Source organism: Felis catus, chromosome E1 (genome assembly GCF_018350175.1).
Source record: "Felis catus isolate Fca126 chromosome E1, F.catus_Fca126_mat1.0, whole genome shotgun sequence".
NCBI lineage: Eukaryota > Metazoa > Chordata > Mammalia > Carnivora > Felidae > Felis > Felis catus.
In genome coordinates this window covers 41,006,215-41,025,219 of record NC_058381.1, presented here as the reverse complement: position 1 = coordinate 41,025,219, position 19,005 = coordinate 41,006,215, and the positions used below count along the sequence as shown (strand labels likewise).

Genomic DNA, 19,005 nt, shown 5'->3' with positions numbered 1-19,005 from the left:
CCTCTGGGAACCAGCTGTACCCCTCTAGAGGTACAAATAGGTGTCTTCCCCCCACGGCCCCGCTGGCTGTGGGTAAGATTATTGCATAAGAATCAAGTTTCCTGTAGGGAAATTGACAGTCTTGTACTCTTTTTAAATTCCCTCCCGTCTTTTTTTCTAGGTTAAACCCTGCTTCCCTCCTCCCCTTCTAAAAACAAAGTCCCTATCAAGCCAGTTCTAGAAAGAAATAAACCTCTTTCCTTCTTGACATTGTTCTTTTATAAACACCTGGTAAACTTGGCCAGAAGATAAATAATTGAGCCCTTGCGTTTACTGGATTGTGGTGTTGCTTAATTGCATAGGACAGAATGAACCAATCGAGAGTGGGAGTTTTCTGTCTTAGAGCCAAGATCTTGGGTAAACGCAGAGGGAAACAAAGACAGGCTGGACTTGGCAAAGCCATGTGTGCAAACTTTACCTGTGATTGGGAGGTGTGGTTGGGCTTAAGTTAGCAAAATTCAAACCGTCATCCAAGTTGCTTTTTCCATGTTTAGCGTACATCTCTCTGTGTTATATCATGTGGGTGTATGGTATTGACACACTTTTTTTTAAAATTAAAAATGTGCATAATGTATACCTGCTGGTTTTTATCATGTGTGCATCTGCAGGCTATGTTCTGGGTATGGGTTGCAACTTTTTGGCTTGGCTGTGCTGGTAAACCATTGGTTTGAATAAATCAGAACTATAAATCATCTCAGTCTTTTATATGTGGATTTAGACTGTGTTATGACTTGATTCAGCCAAGTTTCTGTTTTATTTTATATTAAATATGTCTGTGTTCCCTGAGTCAACACATTTATTTCCTTGTTACATGTGCCAGACTGGAATACTAGCAGAATTTTTGCTCAGACATTTGCATAGTGGGATGGGAGAAAGAAGTCTGGAATACAAAAAAAAAAAAAAAAAAAAAAATGTCGTAGATATTGGAGGGTTGATCTTAAAGTCACTATATTTGTTAGCATATCCGGCACAGGGAACCACCAGCAAATTCATGAATCTTCTATTTCTGTATATAGTACTTTTGGGGAGAGTACTTAGAACTATCCACAGCTATGACTTGCCATGCAAGGGGTAGGTTGTTCACATGACATTAATCTCATTTTATAGATAAGGAAACTGAGGCTAAAGGAACAAGGTGGGTGCCCAAGGCAGCAGAGTGCCATAGTGGTAGAACTTGTCCTTAAGTATATTTTGTATTATTTTGATTATCTATGTTAAGTATTAGGTCTTTTTTGTTTTATTGCACCCCTATGTTTATTGCAGCACTATTTATAATAGCCAAGATATGGGAAGCAGCCCAAGTGTCCATTGACAGATGAACTGACAAGATGTATTACAGTTGTACACAATGGAATATTAGTCAACCATAAAAGAGAAAGTATTAGGTCTTAATTTATAGTGATTGTAGGCCCTGCTGGGAAAAGTGTCACTGAAATACTAACATATATCTGGACAGGGAAATACCACTAATAGGCTATAAGACTCCAAGGGAGATAGCCAACAAACAGGTGGAAAAAGAAGTACAAGTAGGTTTTGTTTAGGTTATTTTTCCGTCTGCTGCATCCGAGTCTGACTTGGGAAGAAACTTTTTAGTTAGCATAATTATCATCAGAATTTAGCTATTTGCTAATGGAAAGAGATCCTTATTTAGGCAAGTTTGTAGGTAAAGGATAGTGGTGACCTAAAATGCCATTTGATCCAGAGTGCCTTGTGGCTTGATCAGTGATCATTTGTGTCTCCAGAAAGTTGCTTTCTCCCCCTCCCCGCCTCTGCTTGTCTTGACTTTCAGATATGAGATGGGGCAGAGGTAGTGCATTCCAGATGCTGAGTCTATAGCACCTTTTTACCTTATAGTTTCCTCAGAGGTGGTGTACAGATTCACCAGATATTTACTTTTTGCAATGTAAAGTTGCTATGAAGAATCAGAGGCTTTGTTCACAGAACTTGCAGTCCTCTGAGGGGATGTGATAAATGCTTTATCCAGACAGTGCAGCATGTCCTCAAAGAGCTGGTGAGACATTAAGCCTGTACTGTCCAACAAGGTAGCTATTATATATTTTAAAAAATGTGTATATATGTGTGTGTGTGTGTGTGTATACATATATATATGGCACAGCTAGAGAATATTTCCATTATCTTGGAAAGTTCTATTAGACAAGTGCTGTACTAAGCACTACAGGTCTTCAGAGGAAGGAAAGATTATGAGGCCTGGAGTGGTCTGGGAAGTCTTCTTGCCAAAGGAGAGATTTGATCTGGGTCCCAAATAATGGTTGGAATTTGATAGGGATAAAGAATTTAGGGTGAGGAGGTATGGTGATACAACACCAACAAAATCCTGATAGATGAGTAAGGTAAGTAGGGGAGGAGTGTCTACTCACCAGAGGCCTTGAATGCCAGACCATGGAAGTTGTTTTCGTCCTTTTAAAGATTTTTGAGGCCAACTATTGGTGTTTAGTTGTGGAGTGCCTACTATGTGTCAAGCACATGCCTGGCATTGGTTAATTTGTACAAAGTATATCAGCGCACATGGCTTCTGCCCTGGGGGAGCTGTCGTTGGGCCTGACCTTATAAATTGGGCCAGCTCCCAAAGAGAGGTGTTCTGACTTACCAGATTCATGTTCTTCAGTGCAGAAGTGTCTTTTAGGGTTTTTAATTGGGTGCAAATGACCATTCACATTTTATGTCTTCCATAAGACATAAAACATCCCATATAATGTCCATAAGACATTCCATATTTACTATACAATTTTACTGTAACTTTTAAGTCATTCATTAAAAACGCCAGAAGAACACTTAGGGACATCCCCAGATCTTGAAGAAGTCCTGGTGTCCTGGAGCAGCCTTGGAGAGGTCCAGCAGGATGACATTGCTGGGTTGTTTCAGTCTTTGTTGGATATGATGAAAAGAACGAATCTCATGGTTACACATCTGTCAGTACAAACCTTGGCTTGCTAGGGCACACTTCAGGATGGTCAGATGGGACTTTAGTGGTCATCTGTTTGAAAAGTCTCTAGTTTTTAAAAGGAATAGCATGTGGAAGAATGAATTTCTGTTCTGCTCAGTCCTCATTTATCATGTTAGGATTACTGCAGATCTTAGTGAGATTGGCAAACGGTTCTGTTTTATTTTAATTAATTTATTATCAGCAAGTATTTTATATCGAGAGCCAATTATTGTGCTAGGCGGCATCCAAGGGTAATGAAATACAGTTTCACAGAACTGGAGGTGTTGTGTGGACTAGGGTGTGTGCTGCTTCAGTGTGGACTCAGGGCAGGGGAGATGGCAGGGTAGTGGTTCAAGGCTCGTGCTCTGGAGCCAAACAGGTCTGGGATCAGATCCCGGACCTGCTACATCCTAGTCAGAACCTGAGTCTCAGTGGTCTTAGGTGTAAAAGTAGAGAACAGTGCCTATCTCCCAGGCCTGTTGAAGATTCGATGAGATAATGTAGGTAAAATGCTTAGCGTAATGCTTGGCACGTTGTAAGAACTCCATAAATCTTTTTTTTTTTTCCTCTTTTTTTTAAAGTAATCTCTATGCCCAGCATGGTGCTTGAACTCACGACCCTGAGATCAAGAGTTTCCTGCTCTACCAACTGAGCCAGCCACGTGCCCCAGGAACTCCATAAATCTAAGTCCTTATTAAATGTCCCAGAAGAGAGATTAATTCTCTTCAGGGATGAGAAAAAGGCTCTATCACAGAGGGGCTCTGTCAGGTTGGAATACCTATGAATAGGGTTTTGTAGGATGAATAGGAATTCTCCTGACAAAGTTGAGTAATGAACAGTTGTATTCAAGGCCAGGGAACGAGAATGGGCAGAAGCTTAAAACAGCATAGGGTGTCCAGGGAGCTACAAGTGGAAGTTATTAATTTAGGAGAACAGAACGGAGGGGAAAGGAAGCTGTTACCCCTTCTCTTCTGTTCATTATTGGGTTCATGTTTCATTAAACTAAATTGTTTTGTCCTGCTTACAAAAGAACAGTATGCTATTATAAGCAATTTAAATTTGTAGAAAAATAAACTATGTGTATTTTATATATATCCTGTTAATAGTTTGGTCTGTATTTCTCCCGGTTTTTTCTTTTTCTACTTACCAGTATATCTTGGACATATTTGTTGCAAATTTCTTTTTAATCACCTAATGAAAGAACAATAAGGAAGGCAATCTGCCCCCCCCCCCCACTCCCAGTACAATAAGTAAAACGCATCATCTGGCTTTTCTGTCTGCTACACCCATCCATAAGAATAAGTGTCTTTTCTAATCACTGAACTTTTACCTGACCTTTGATTTTTCAACTACATTGGACAAGGAACTTCTATTTTGAGCAGTCCTAAGGTAACTGTTCTTATAAGTGTAGAAATGCTTGGGCTGTGTGTTTCAGGGTTTCGTGGTCCAAAGTTGCTATAGGAGGTGAAAGAATGGGCTATGAGGTCAGACTCCTTGGGCTTCAATCCCAAATCCAGCACCTCTTAGACCATGGGTCAGTTGCTTTAACTTCTGTGGGCTTCAGTTTCCCTAGCCATAAAATACAGATACCAGGTTCCATTGTAGAGCAGTTGTGAGGATTAAGTAAGATAATGTATAGAAAGTACTTTGCACAGTGCCTGGCAGATAGCTAAAATGTGAGTGCTAATAATTAATATTATTAAAAACTGCAGTATCTACCTACAAAGTCAGGCAAGTTATGATTCATGGTAGCCATTAATAACCCAAAGGAAAGAAGGAGTAATTAGGAGATTCTAAGCTAATAGGAAAGAAACTAAATGAATAGGGACCAGGGGGATTTACATTGTGGTGGAGGAGATGGAGTCTGTCACGTAAAAGGAATAGGCAAACTGTAAATTTCTGTTTACACGAATGCCCCTGTGATAGGTCTCTTTGAGTCTTCCAAAGCCTATGATTGTGGTCCATTTATTTTAAGTAATACTCAACACATTAAAAATGTATTACCACTTAGGAATTTTAACAGTCCCTTGGAGTTCTTCCTAACACCCAAAGTACAGATAATGTTGAAGGTTTGAGGGGTAGAGGAGTCGGACAAGGAAGGTGGGGCAGCCCACGGTTTGGGGGTGTGGCGGAATCCCAAGTGGAATGAATGATCTGTCTGAGGCTGGGAGGTGATTTGTCCCTTCGCGTGCATGGGTGTGTGTGTGTGTGTGTGTGTGTGCACGCGCAAATGTAGTGTATGTGTGTGAGTGCGTATGTTTTCACGGGAGGAGTAGAGCTTTGTTTTCTTGTAACTTTCCTTTGCAAACACATCTTTATTCAGAATAGCCTTGCGGTTAAGAAGAACCACTCAGCTTCTCCTTGAAACTGGTTTTCTCACACTAGCTCTCCAGTTTGGGATCCGAGAAGTCAGGAAAGAAAGGCCGCCCCGTTGCTTCTGGCCCGAATGTGGGGCAGGAGGAAGCCAGCAGAGCCTGAAAGAGAAAGTAAACTTTCTGGTAAATAAATGGCTTCCCTATTGTGGAGGAGGAGCACAAATTATTAGGGGGATATTTGGGTAGTTTTTGTAGAAGCCGTTTCTGAAAACTGATTTAGATTAGCGAAGGTGAGCTCAATTTAGGAAAACCCTGCCCGGTCTGGTGTTAACCACCTGTTTTCCCGCTTTGTCGATTGATTTTATTAGTTTTCGGTATCCTGACCTCCTGACCACTCATTCTGGTTATGAGAAATGGAGGATTTGAGTCTGAACTTGAGCACCTGCTTAGGTGAAATCTTCCTAAAATGCATGTTTTTTTCACATCTTTTCTAATGTTAATTTTGTTTTTGCTGTTTAGCAAACACTTTTTCTGACCAAACGGAAAGCATTACACTTTCCTTTGTTCTCCCTTTTCCTCCCCACCAGTGTAATCCTCAAAACCCCAAAGCCCAGATGTTAGCCGAGTAATTACCTCTCCGGTAAACCAAACAAAGTGCAATATTGCATCAGGTTAGCATTAAAATAGTCGGCCTTTGAATTTTTTTTCTACTTGTGGTTTAGACACGATAAATATTTAATCTGATTTTGTCTGACAAATCAGTTTTGTATTTGGGCCCCGTTTTATCAATATGTTTAGGGAAAGCGAATTTATTGGAACTTTAACACAAATAAAGCATAGTTAGGGTGGTAACTGTCTTATGGATAGGGGCAGGTGGAATAATTGAAGCATTCTGAAGCCATGTCAATATTTATTCTAAGTTCTGTGTGTTATTTCCTTTTGTGTTTAAGTGCATAAATAAGGGTGGACTGTAAGTGGTTAGAAGCACGTGGGACACTTTAGGGTCCTAATAACTGTGTTGGAGAATACTGGGTTCATGGAGCCATCTAAAATCCCTGCTTCTCGGTGTACCACTGTGGTGCCACATGTCGATAGTGGGGGAGGATGTGCTTGTTGGGGGACAGGAGGTTTGTGGGAACTCTTCATTTTCTGCTCAGTTTTGCTTTGAATAAAATTGCTCAAAAAAGTAAAGCTTATTAATTAATTTTAATTTATTTATTTTTTAATTTTTTAATGCTTCTTTATTTTGAGGGAGAGAGAGACAGTGTTGTGAGCAGGGGAGGGGCAGAGAGAGAGGGAGATACAAAATCGGAAGAAGGCTCCAGGCTCCGAGCTGTCAGCACAGAGCCCGATGCGGGGCTCAAACTCGGCAACCGCAAGATCATGACCTGAGCTGAAGTCGAACCCTTAACCGACTGAGCCACCCCAGGTGCCCCAGAGCTTATTAATTAAAAAAAAAATCCTATTTCTGCAGAAATATCCCAAGGATCAGAAGTGCCCTCTATACAGCTGTGTGATGCCATAGACTCCTGCCTCAGTTTACCTTAAGATTTACAATGAGAGTACCATTCTTATATACCCAGTGAGAATATCTTCCAAGCAAGGGAGAATGAGGCTGCAGGTGGGGCAGAGAGAAGACCCACACACCATCCAGTCCGTGGATTTAACCACTTCCCCTTTCCCTAGGAAAGATGAATGCTAGTCTTAACCACAGATTTGCAGCAAGAATATATCAGTCTTGTTTTTCGGTGCCCAGACTGCAGGTTTCTTTATGGTAAAAGCAATATTTTAGGGAAAAAAAAGTTTAATCAGTACGAAAAGGTTTGTAGTTAGTGGAATTTTCTTTTCACCGTATCCTCTAAAATCTCTTTCCCAGGGACAGCTAGTTACCCACATCTAATTTTTCCACAGTAGCACATTATACACATAACTCTGTTTCTTACTTTTTGTCACTTTATCAAACACTGCATGTGAATGTGTTTATGTCTGCCTCATGCTTTTAAGACCTGCATAGTAGTATTCAGGCTGTGGATGTCATAATTTATTTAGTTTTTTATTTTATTTATTTTTTATTTTTAAGGACAGTCTGCCCCTCAACATGGGACTCAAACTTAGGACACCAAGATCAAAAGTCACATGCTTTACAGGCTGAGCCAGCCAGGTGCCCCCCCCCTCCTTTTTAAAATATTTTTTTATTTTAGTAATTTGTTTAATCTAATGATAGTCATAGATTGCAAAATATGAAGACAGAAAACCATATTGTGGGGGCACCTGGGTGGCTCAGTTGGTTAAGCATCTGACTTCGGCTGTGGTCACGATCTCATGGTTCCTGAGTTCGACCCCCACATTGGGCTATCTGCTCTCAGCACAGAGCCCATTTCAGATCCTGTCTCCCTCTCTCTCTGCCCCTCATCTGTTTACACACACTCTCTCTCTCGCTCAAAAATAAATAAACATATAAAAAAAGAAAAAACAATATTGTAAATATCCTCATATTTGTCTTCAGGCACATATGAATAAATCTGTACATCTGTACTTTAAACGTTTTAATCATCGTACGCATACCTTTTAGAAATGTACCTTTTCTGTTAACAGAATGCACATTCTTCTTCTGAAGCATTAATTCTATCTAGGGAGAAGCCTAGTTGTGTCACTAAATGAAACTTCAGTCTGTCACTTGGGCAGGTAGGAATATCGCAACTCCCCCACCCTCACGTGGTGCCTGCTGCCCACTCAATTTTTTTGAAAGCGTGTTGTTCATATACCTGTGATGCCAGAGCCCAGCTTCCATTAATTTCTACCACGCCAGGCCTAAAACACAACACACTCTTTTGTGTCCTTGGGGAAATGGGGACAGGAGCCGTTTTTTTAGTTTTTGTATTGTTCCCTTGCAGGAGCTGCTCATTGATGTTTTTGTTTGAGTTGTCTATAGGAGCACTTCTCAGAGTGTGGTCCACAGATCTCCCCGGGGCACCCGGCGGGCGATGGGGGGGGGGGGGTGTCTTTGAGTTCAATTTCAAAGCCATTTACATAATGTTATTTGTGCCTTTTATTTAGTTGGCATTTACACTAGTTATTGTACTTAGTGCGCTCTCAGAAAGAAAAACTGACTTCACTTAAGAATGTCCATGATACAACAGTAAACAATATCAATTTCATTATCTTTCAACTGTGGAAATGTGCCTTTTTGATACTCTGTGATGAAATGGGAGGCATGTATAAAAAACACTTCTGCTGGGTAAGGAAGTATGATGGTTGTCTCAAGGAAGAGCTCTTGTGTGTGGAAGCATTTCAATTACACTCTCCAACTAGCTGCTTTTTTCATTTTTTTCTTTGAAAGAATGACAGACCAACTGGGATATTGTTAGACATTTTCTCAAAAAAGAAAGAAAAGAAGCTGTCTCTTCAAGGAAAAACAACCGATAATGTTTGTTGCCAATGACAAAGTTTAAGCTTTCGAATGAAAATCAGAATTTGAGAAAATTTGCAAGAAAAATTGTGAGTTTGACGGCTTTCCCATATTAATGAATGCAATTTTTTTTATGGTAAAACAAATGTGACTTTTTAATAGGTTTATTATAATGAAATGTGTTGACATCTGGAAAGTCTATGTGTCTCTGAAATAGTGTTTTCCAAATGATTAATGCAGTACATTACTAAATCATGCTTGGGAAAACATTCTATTCAAAATGCAAGATAGACCAACGGATCTCAATGCAGCTGAGTATGAAAAGTTCATTGAAATCCAACAGAATGCAATCCACATTGCATCAAATCTTTAAGAAACTACCGTTTGCTGGGGCACATGGGTGGGTTCAGTTGTTAAGCATCCAACTTTGGCTCAGGTCATGACCTTGCAGTCCATGAGTTCAAGCCCTGCGTCAGGCTGTGCTGACAGCTCAGAGCCTGGAGCCTGCTTCAGATTCTGTGTCTCCCTCTCTCTCTGCCCCTCCCCTGCTTATGCTCTTTCTCTCCCTCTCCCCAAAATAAATAAACATTAAAAAGAAGGAAAGAAAGAAAGAAGGAAAATAACACTTGTTGGGGCACCTGAGTGGCTCGGCTGGTTGAGCGGCTAACTTTGGCTCAAGTTTGTATGATCTCACAGTTTATGGGTTCAAGCCCCAAGGTGGGCTTCGCATTGATAGGGCGGAGCCTGCTTCTGGTTATCTTCCTTCCTCTCTCTCTGCCCCTCCCCTGCTAGCCTGTGCTCCTCGTTCTCTCTCTCTCTCTCTCTCTCTCTCTCTCTCTCTCTCTCTCTCAAAAATAAGTATACATTAAAAAAAAAAAGAAAAGAAAAGAAACTACACTTGTTGAATTTGGGTGTGGTGTTAAGGAATATCCAAAATTATCTGAAAGGGCTATTAAGATACTCTCCTCCCTCTTCCAACTAGCGTGACGTCACATTTTCTTCATGTGCTTCAAAGCCACATACTGCAACCGATCGCATGCAATAGCAGATATGAGAATCCATCTGTCTTCTATTAAGCCAGGCATTAGAGAAATTTCCAAAACTTTTACAGTGTCACTCTTTCCACTAATTTTTGTTGTTGTTGTGTTGGAAAATAAAGTTATTTTTCATAGAAATGTTACTTATGTTAACATAGGTTTATTATTTTTAAAATGAGTTAATAAATATTTTTTTAATTTCTGTTTTAATTTCAAATACAGTAAATACAGATAGGTGCAACCTTTGGGGTCCTTATTTTTAAGGATATAAAGGGGTCCTGAGAGCAAAAAGTTTGAAAACTGCTGGTCTAAAGATTTTAGCACAAGAACCCCTACCGTACTTGTAAAAAAGAAAAAGAAGACTCTATGATTTTGCCCCAGGGAGTCTGATTTACTAGATCTAAGGTCATTTTAACAGGCAGTCAGATATTCTGATGCAGGTGGTCCTTAGTTTGAGAAACGCTTTAAAGGCCGATAAGCTGTAAAGTCTTCTTTCAGATTGGTGAAGTCGTGTTACAGGGTTCAGAAATCGTTGTTGTTTTAGAGAGAAAGATAAACGATAGAACTGTAGTTTACTAAGAAAAAAAAAAGATTTCTTTCTTTCTCTCTTTTTATTTCTCTTCTTAAAGATTTTAAGTTATCTGTACACCCCATCCCCAAATCAAGAGTCCCATACTCTTGGTGCCTGGCTGGCTCAGTGGGAGGAGCATACCACCCTGGTTGTGAGTTTGAGCCCCATGCTGGGTATAGAGATTACATACATATATACATAAACAAACAAACAACAAACTTAAAAAAAGAGTCACACGCTTCACCAGTTGAGCTATCCAGGTGCCCCTGGAGATTTCTTTTAATTCTGTTTACTCTTCTTGGTATTTATGGACCTTAATATTAATCAGTGGTGGATTATGGTTACCGAAAGAATCATGACCTTTACCAGATTAATGTTTAGTCTTGTTTTACTGATGGGCTATATATATTAAGACAGTTTCTGGCTGGTTTAATTATTTTCAGACACGTCTTTATAATAAATTTCAGACGTATCTGTTTCAGACGTGTCTTTATAATGAAGTTAACTTCGATTTATTGCATGTAATGTAAATAAAATTCTCATGTTCCTTTCTTGTAATTGTTTGTTAACCAATTAGAGGAGGAATTTTCGTGTCAGAGATCACATAGTAGAGATAAGACTTAGAAACAGATAATTTGATTCCACTAGCCTGGGAATTTGAAGACTCCCAAGTTTGTGTTCTGCTTGTATAATTATCTTTGTGGTCACTTAACATTTCTGTCCTTATCTGTAAAATGGGAACAAAGTCTACTTGACAGGATTGTTACATTATCTTAGCCACCTCCGGGTTCTCTTTGGCTGAGTGATTGACTGGAAAATCCCACCTGAGTTCATGCTTCAGGTCAGGTTCTGCATGAGTGTGATGATCCATCCATCCATCCATCCATCCATCCATCCATCCCTGTGTGGTTTTTAGAATTTAGATCATGAACTGCCCCCGATGCAGTGATGTTTCTAAATTCTTCATTTTTTTCTTTCTCTTTTTAAACCATGTCCACTACCTCACATTGTTGAATTATCATTTCATGAGTAATTGAGCCTTTTCATAACCTCTTATGTGGATGCGATAAGATCATCTTTTCTGAGTGCTTACATCATGCAAAACTATGATGTACATGAGGTGACTTATTTTTCCAAGTATATTATTCATTTTGAGAAGACTCAATAGAACATTTTTATTTATGGGGAGATAGCTCATATTCTATCTTGAATATAATTTGAACTTTGTGGGCCAGATTTTCTTAAAAAATTTTTTTTGATGTTTATTTTTGAAAGAGAGAGAGAAAGAGAGCACACAAGCAGGGGAGGGGCAGAGAGAGAGGGAGCAAAGGATCCAAAGAGGGCTCTGTGCTGACAGCAGACAGCCCGATGTGGAGCTCGAACTCAACGAACTGAGAGATCATGGCCCGAGTCGAAGTCAGACGCTTAACTGACTGAGCCACCTAGGCACCCCCATGGGTCAGATTTATCTTTAAAGATATTTTTCATAAAGCTCAACTCATACATTTTATTTTATTTTGTTTTTTTATTTTTTCTTTAAGATTATTATTATTTTTTAATTCTTAGTGTTTATTTTTGAGAGAGAGACAGAGACAGAGTGTGAGTGAAGGAAGGGCAGAAAGAGAGGGAGACACAGAATCTGAAGCAGGTTCCAGGTTCTGAGCTGTCAGCACAGAGCCTGACGTGGGACTTGAACTCACAAACCATGAGATCATGACCTGAGCCAAAGTCGGACGCTTAACCAACTGAGCCACCCAGGTGTCCCATAAGATTTTTTAAGTATAAGTAATCTCTATAGCCAACGTGGGGCTCAAACTTACAACCCTGAGACCAAGAGTTGCATGCTTCACTGACTGAGCTAACCAGGCGCCCCATCAACTCATACATTTTTTTTGTTTTATTTATTTTGAGAGAGAGAGTACAAGCGTGTACTCAGGGGATGGCCAGAGAGAGTGGGAGAGAGAGAATCCCAAGCAATCTCTGCACTAATTTAGTGCAGAGCCCAATGTGGGGCTTGATCTCATGAACCATGAGATTATGACCTGAGCCAAAACCGAAAGAGGGACGCCTAACTGACTGACCCACCCAGGCTTCCCAACTCAGACATTTTAAAAATTAATAGACTATATATATATATATATATATATATATATATATATGCATATATTTTTTAGAGCCATTTTAGGTTTATAGAAAAATAGAGCAGAAAGTGCAGAGTTCTCATATACCCTCTCCTCTCTCTCCCCCAGAGATTCTTCAGTTATGAACATCCTGCATTAGTGTGCTGTACATTTGTTACTATTGATGAGCCAATATATATATGTTTTTAAATACAATTTTTTAAAGTTGATTTATTTTTAAGAGAGAGAGAGAGACAGAGACAGAGACAGACAGAGCATGAGTGGGGGAGGGGCAGAGAGAGAGGGAGACACAGAATCTGAAGCAGGCCCCAGGCTCTGAGCTGTCAGCACAGAGCCTGACGTGGGGCTTGAACCCATGAACCGTGAGATCGTGACCCTGGCCGAAGTCAGACACTTAACTGACTGAGCCACCCAGGTGCCCCAATCTCTATACCATATATGGGGCTTGAACTCACAACCCCAAGATCAAGAGTCCCAAGCTCCACTGACTGAGCCAGCCAGGTGCCCCTTGAGCCAATATTGATACTTTATTAACGGGAAGCCTACAGTTAACATTAGAGTTCACTTTGTTACACGTTCTGTGGATTTTGACAAATGGATGAAGACTTGTATCTTCCATTACAGTGTCACATAAAGTAATCTCACTGCCCAAAAAATCCCGTGCTCCCAAACCGTCTCATCCCTCTCCCAAACCACTGGCAGCCAGATCGTTTTTACTGTCTCCATAGTTTTGTCTTTTCCAGAATACCATATAGATGGAATTAGACAGTGTGTACCAATTTCAGAGTGCCTTCCTTCGCTTAGCAACAGTCCCTGTCTTTTTGTGGCTTGATAATCTCGTTTCTTTGTATTGCTGATTAATACTCCATTGTCTCTGTGTACCACAGTTTGTTTATCCACTCACCTATTGAAGGACATCTTGATTGATTCCAAGTTTGGGCAATTATGAATAAAGCTGCTATAAATATTCATGTGCAGGTTTTTGTGTAGATACACATTTTCAGCTAATTTGGTTAAATACCAAGGATCACGACTGCTAGATCATATGTTAAGAGTATGTTTAGTTTTATAAGAAACTGCTAAACTATCTTCCTAAGTGTCTGTACCGTTTTGCATTCTCGCCAACAATGAATGAGCATTTGCTGTTGTCAGTATTTTGGATTCCGACCATTTTTTTAAGTTTTTTAAGTTTTTTATTTATTTTTGAGAGAGAGAGAAAGAAAGCTAGTGAACGCAGGCGCGAGCACAAGCAAGGGAGGGGCAGAGAGAAGGAGAGACAATCCCAAGCAGGCTCCACACCATCAGCCCAGAGCCCCATGCGGGGCTCGAACTCACAAACTGTGAGATCATGACCTGAGCTGAGATCAAGAGTTGGATGCTTAACTTACTGCACCACCCAGGTGCCCCAGATTTTGACCATTCTAATAAGGGTGTAGTGGTATCATTGTTTTAATTTGCAGTTCCCTATGGGTGTATGATGAAGAGCATCTTTTCATATGCATATTTGCCATGGGTATTTCTTTGGTGAGATGCCTGTTCAGATGTTTTGCCCATTTTTAAGTTGGGTTGTTTTTTTGAGAGAGTTTTAAGAGTTCTATGTATATTTTGGATGTATTTAATTTTTCTTCCTTAAAACGTTTTTAACTGGCATAAATATCTCTTCTGGAATTCAAGCTCATACAGAAACAAATTTGGGGATGCTTATGGTTAGTGTACTGAGGACAATGAAATGAAGTACTTGCCTCCCTCCTCCCCCTAAATTTAATTTTCAGAACCTCCTGGGTCTAGGGCTGGCCAGAGGGCCATAGTCCAGAGTACAGATTTAAATACTGATCTTTATGGTTAGAGTAATCTCTCTACTGTTACATGTAATACGTTGGATAGTGTTGATTCCTTCTTAAGACCTGAACATTTCTGACCCTAGGTAGATTGGAATAGTGGAGAAATTCTGGAGATTTCTAAATCTCTTGAGGAAGAATAATCACTATCTCTAGAGATCATTCTTCTTGGGCCCTTTTAAATTACTTATTGGGATGCCTGTGTGGCTCAGTTGGTTGAGCGTCCGACTTCGGTTCAGGTTATGATCTCATGGTTTTTGAGTTCAAGCCCCACGTCAGGCTCTGTGCTGACAGTTCACAGCCTGGAGCCTGCTTTGGATCCCGTGTCTCTCTCTCTCTGCCCCTCCCCTGCTCATGCTCTGTCTCTCTCTCTCTCAAAAATAAATAAAAACGTTTAAAAAATTAAAAAAAATTACTTTGTGTGTGTCAGATTAAGTGACAAAAGTGAAAAAATAGTCTTCCAGTGGGACTTTTCTTTTAGGAAGAAAAGTAACAAGAGTGGGTTGAGTACCTTTGTGATCTTGATGAATTTGTCTTGGGGTTCAGAAACATTAACCTAATTGATGGAAAGACTAGGTATGGTGGGCTGGAGGATTACCAGAGACTTCTGCAGTACCACATTGGATGGGTTCTGTCACCATTTTGCTCACCCTTTTAGTGATATTGGACACAAGTGAACACCTTTTTTCTTTAATTTTTTTAAGTGTTTATTCTTGAGAGACAGAGACATGGCACGAATGGAGGAGGGGCAGAGAGAGAGGGAGACACAGAATCGGAAGCAGGCTCCAGGCTCTGAGCTGTCAGCACAGACCCCGACGCGGGGCTGGAACTCATGAACTGTGAGATCATGATCTGAGCCGAAGTCGGACACCGACTGGGTGGCCGACTGAGCCACCCAGGAGCCCCAAATAACCTTTTTTCTTTCAACACTGTGGGGGTGCCTGGGTGGCTGAGTTGGTTGAGCAGCTGCCCATATTTCTCAAATGTCTAAATGTATCTCTCTCTCTCTCTTTCTCTCCCTCCCTCTCCCTCCCTCTGCCCCTCTCCCCTGCTCTTACTCTCTCTCTCTCACAAAACGAAATGAAATGAAATGGCTTCTGTGACAGCCTGTTCCTCTAGTTTTTCTTTGTCTTACTGGGCTTTCCCAGCTTCCTTTCCTGGTTCATCCTCTACCTGAACACTCATGTTTGAAGGACCTCAGGCCTCCGTCTGGGGCTTTCTTTTCCTTCCTTCTTCTATATTCTGTCCCCAGGTTATCTCATCCATTATTTTGGCTTTAAACATCATCTCCATTCTGATGATTACCAGGGGTGTACTCCCAACCTGGGCCTCTCCAGGCTCCCGATCCCTGTGTCCTGCTGCCTGCCTGACATTTCCCCTCAGACAGCTTGGTGTTGTCTCCCGTGCATCTTGCCTAAAACACAACTCTTAAAGTTTCTTGTCACAAGCTTGTGCTGTTCTCCCCACTCAGTTTTCCCCCGTCGAAGTAAATGGCATCATCATGTACCCCGTTGTGCACACCCCAAATCTGGGAATCTCTTTCATTTCCCTGTTTCCTCATACCCCTGCTTCTCTTCAAGTCATCTGCAGATCCTGTCGGCATTACCTCTGAAGTTTTCTGAAATTCCTGTTCTTGTCTCATCCTGACTTCTGTTCCAGCTCTGTGGTAGACTGGATACCCTGAAAACCCTGTTGTGCAAAACACCAAGAAATGCTGGATAAACTGAGCGTTCAAAAAAAACTGGGGAAACCTACAGAGGCAAAAAGCAAATGGAACCTTACCAAAAAAAGGGAGAAGACAACAGCTTAACATGGGGTTGGGAGTGTGGCATTTATCTATGTCTTTGCCAAGGAGTTTTAGTTTAAAGGCCACTCTGGGCAGGAGACCAGGCGTTTGGTCTTGGTGAGGAGTTGGAGCAGCCAAGTCTCCTAAGGGATGCCTGGGTGGCTCAGTTGGTTAAGCCACACTTCGGCTCAGGTCGTGATCTCACGATTCATGGTTCGGGAGTTCGAGCCCTGCATGGGGCTCTGTGCTGACAGCTCAGAGTCTGGAGCCTGCTTCGGATTCTGTCTCCCTCTCCACCTGCCCCTCCCCCGCATGCACTCTGTCTCTCAAAAATAAATAAACATTAAAAAAAAAAAAAAAAAAGAATTCCTATGCATACGCCTGCCATTTTAACATTTGAATTTACACTGTCTTTTTGGTCCTGGAAACTCGAAGCTAAGGTTTTAACATCAAGAGGTCTGTTTGCCTTTAGAAGCCAGGACAAATAGTTACTTCCTCCAAGATGCCTTCCCTGACTATCTACAGCATGCCAGCCTGACCCCAGTCACTCACTATCCTGTCATCTTACTGCTCTTATCACAAGTGGTAATTACTTCCTTATTTACTTGTCTGTCTTCCTCCATCTCAAGGAGGGCAGAGACCTGTTTCGTTCGTCACTCCATACCTGGCTCTTGGTTCCTGACTGGTGTGTTTTTCTTTTCCGAGTGAACAGATGGATGAATGAGTCAAGTAAGGAGGTTCCTTCCGAGGGACGATGAAAGGATGGCACCTACATTTTATTTTATCTTGGCATTAAGCATTTCACTTGAAAACAGAATTATGATTCTTACCCCAAAATGCATATCAATAATTTAGAAATTGAAGACGTTGACTTACATCGCAAACGACAGTCCTCTGTCCCACTCCTCCTTACTTCTAAGCAGAGTGCTTCCCAGATTGCCACTTTCCAAGTATTGGGCTTTTTCTGCTCATATTTACTTTCGTGCTTTTCAGTAATATGCTTACACTGCCGTTTTTGACCTATCAAAATTTTAGATACTGTTTAACTTCCTGTTGTCATTGGTGAGGATGTATTTCTTTCGCCACCACTGTTCCTTCCCATCCCTTATAGTAGAGCGGTCATAAGTTTTAATCCACTTGGGCTAAACTGCCAACGATGTGTATTATTTTGACTAAATATTGCTCGCTGGTAAGCCAAGCAGCGTATTACGATTGCGTTTCCTTTCATACACAAATATTTGTTTTTTTCCTGGAGCTAATATTTTTATTTTTAAAACTTGCTTAGTTTTCTTTATATCTACTGCCAACTTCCCCCAAATGCTCTGGCAGGTTTCTCAAATGCCCGGCAGTTTACTTCAAATGCTTAAACACACTGGCCATCTAGTCTTTATTTTCTTGGCAATCACCCCCACCCCCATCCCTGTCCTGCTACAGTCAGGGTCTCCTATGTTGGATTCCCTTTTTCCCAGATCCCCTGTCTTCTTCATTTCCTGAAGCACACATTCCAGTAACATGCTGTCAAGAAAAGGTGTGTGGAAAGCCAGTTTTTTGAGTACCTGAGTTATCTGAAATATCTTTTATTTTTCTTCGCACTTGAATGATTATTTAGGCGTCACATCGTTTGCTCATCATTCTGACGGCCTCGCTGGCTCAGTTGGCTTTGAATCTTTCAGTGTTTGTGCCGAAAGTCGATGCTGTTCGGATTTCTGATCTTCTCCAAGAGACCCGGTTCTTTTCTCTGGAAGCTTGTATAACTTATTTCCTGTGTTGAAATCTCCCTGGATGTGCCTTAGTGTGGGTCAGTTTTCATTCATTGGACTGGGTAGTAGATGGGCCCCTTTCCATCTGGAAAGGGAAATTCTTATTCTTTCTTTTGGTAATTCCTACCTTACCATTTTTCCCTTCTCTTTTTCTGGGAATCCTCTTGGTCAGATATTGGATCATCAGAGTTTTGTTTTGTCTCCCCTCTGCTCCTGTATTCCATCTTTTTTGTTTTAGAGTATCTTCTAGGATGTTTCCTTGGCTCTATCTTTCAAGCCATCTACTTAATTTTAAGTTTGGCTGTCATTTTCAATTTCCAGAGTCCTTTTTCAGTTATCATTGTCTTTTTCATCTTTATTTTCATCCTAATCCTGTTTAATGTGTCTAACTTGTCTCTCTGAAGATTTCATAGTTTTGTGAAATGTTTATATGCTCCTAGTATTCTCCGATTCTTGGGTTCCTCTTGTGTTCATCTCTCTCTCCCTTCCCCCCTCTCTCTGTCTCTCTGTCTCGCTCTCTTTCTCTCTCACGTTGGAGGTTTTCTTCAAAAGTGTGGTAGTTCTTAGAGTCACCTGGCTGGCTTAGTCGATAGAGCATGAGACTCTTGATCTCGGGGTTGTGAGTTCAAGTCCCATGTTGGACTTAGAGCTTACTTGAAACAAAAAGTGTAGTACTTTTTAGTTCTCAGTTCAAGTTGAATGGTCTTATGTGCTTGTCGAGCTTCACTGTGGAGTGATTGGGGAAAGCCCTGGCTGCCGGGATTCTGGGACCTGATGTATGTAGCTTCTCACCTAATCTCTGTTGTTTTAGTTCAGTGAACGTCTCGCCCTCATCTGTGTCTGGTGTCCCCAGGTCTGTACTTGGCTTTCTCCAGACAGTAAGTATTCTGTCTCTTGCTGCGTTCAGAGAGAGGTAGTTATTTGGGGGAGTTTCAATAATACAGATTTTTCAATGAGTTCTCTTATTTTCAGCTAAACGTTTCATCCCTGCCATCAACCGTACCTACCCTCTCCAACTTTGAACTTTTGGGGGGGTCATACAGTGTACCTCTGGTTAGAAATCCCTTCTGCAGGCACTTACTATTTAGTTTTCTCAGCTGTTCTAGGTCAGTGATCATGTCTCCACTTTCTGGATTCCAGAACTTTATTGATAGCTTTTGTCCAC

At 41.0% G+C, this 19,005-nt stretch overlaps 1 protein-coding gene and 1 long non-coding RNA gene across 7 annotated transcripts in view; one reads left to right on the top strand and one right to left on the bottom strand.

Annotated features, from left to right (window-relative positions):
- STAT3 (signal transducer and activator of transcription 3) overlaps window positions 1-19,005 on the top strand; it is a 69,902-nt gene that overhangs the window by 767 nt on the left and 50,130 nt on the right. The window contains exon 2 of one of the 5 annotated variants that reach the window (XM_045044633.1): window positions 8,639-8,796. The exons of the other annotated variants lie outside the window; for them this stretch is intronic. The gene's annotated coding sequence lies outside the window, so the exon portion shown is untranslated. The remainder of the gene's footprint in view (window positions 1-8,638; window positions 8,797-19,005) is intronic. 5 annotated transcript variants of the gene reach the window in all.
- On the bottom strand, window positions 4,842-18,974 carry LOC111557793. Of its 2 annotated transcripts, none has more exons than XR_006589537.1 (3): window positions 16,745-18,974; window positions 15,901-15,983; window positions 4,842-5,457 (listed from the first exon to the last, which is right to left on the bottom strand). It is a non-coding gene; the product is annotated as an uncharacterized LOC111557793 (long non-coding RNA). The 2 variants fall into 2 exon arrangements; XR_002738114.2 differs by having other exon boundaries at window positions 16,957-18,974.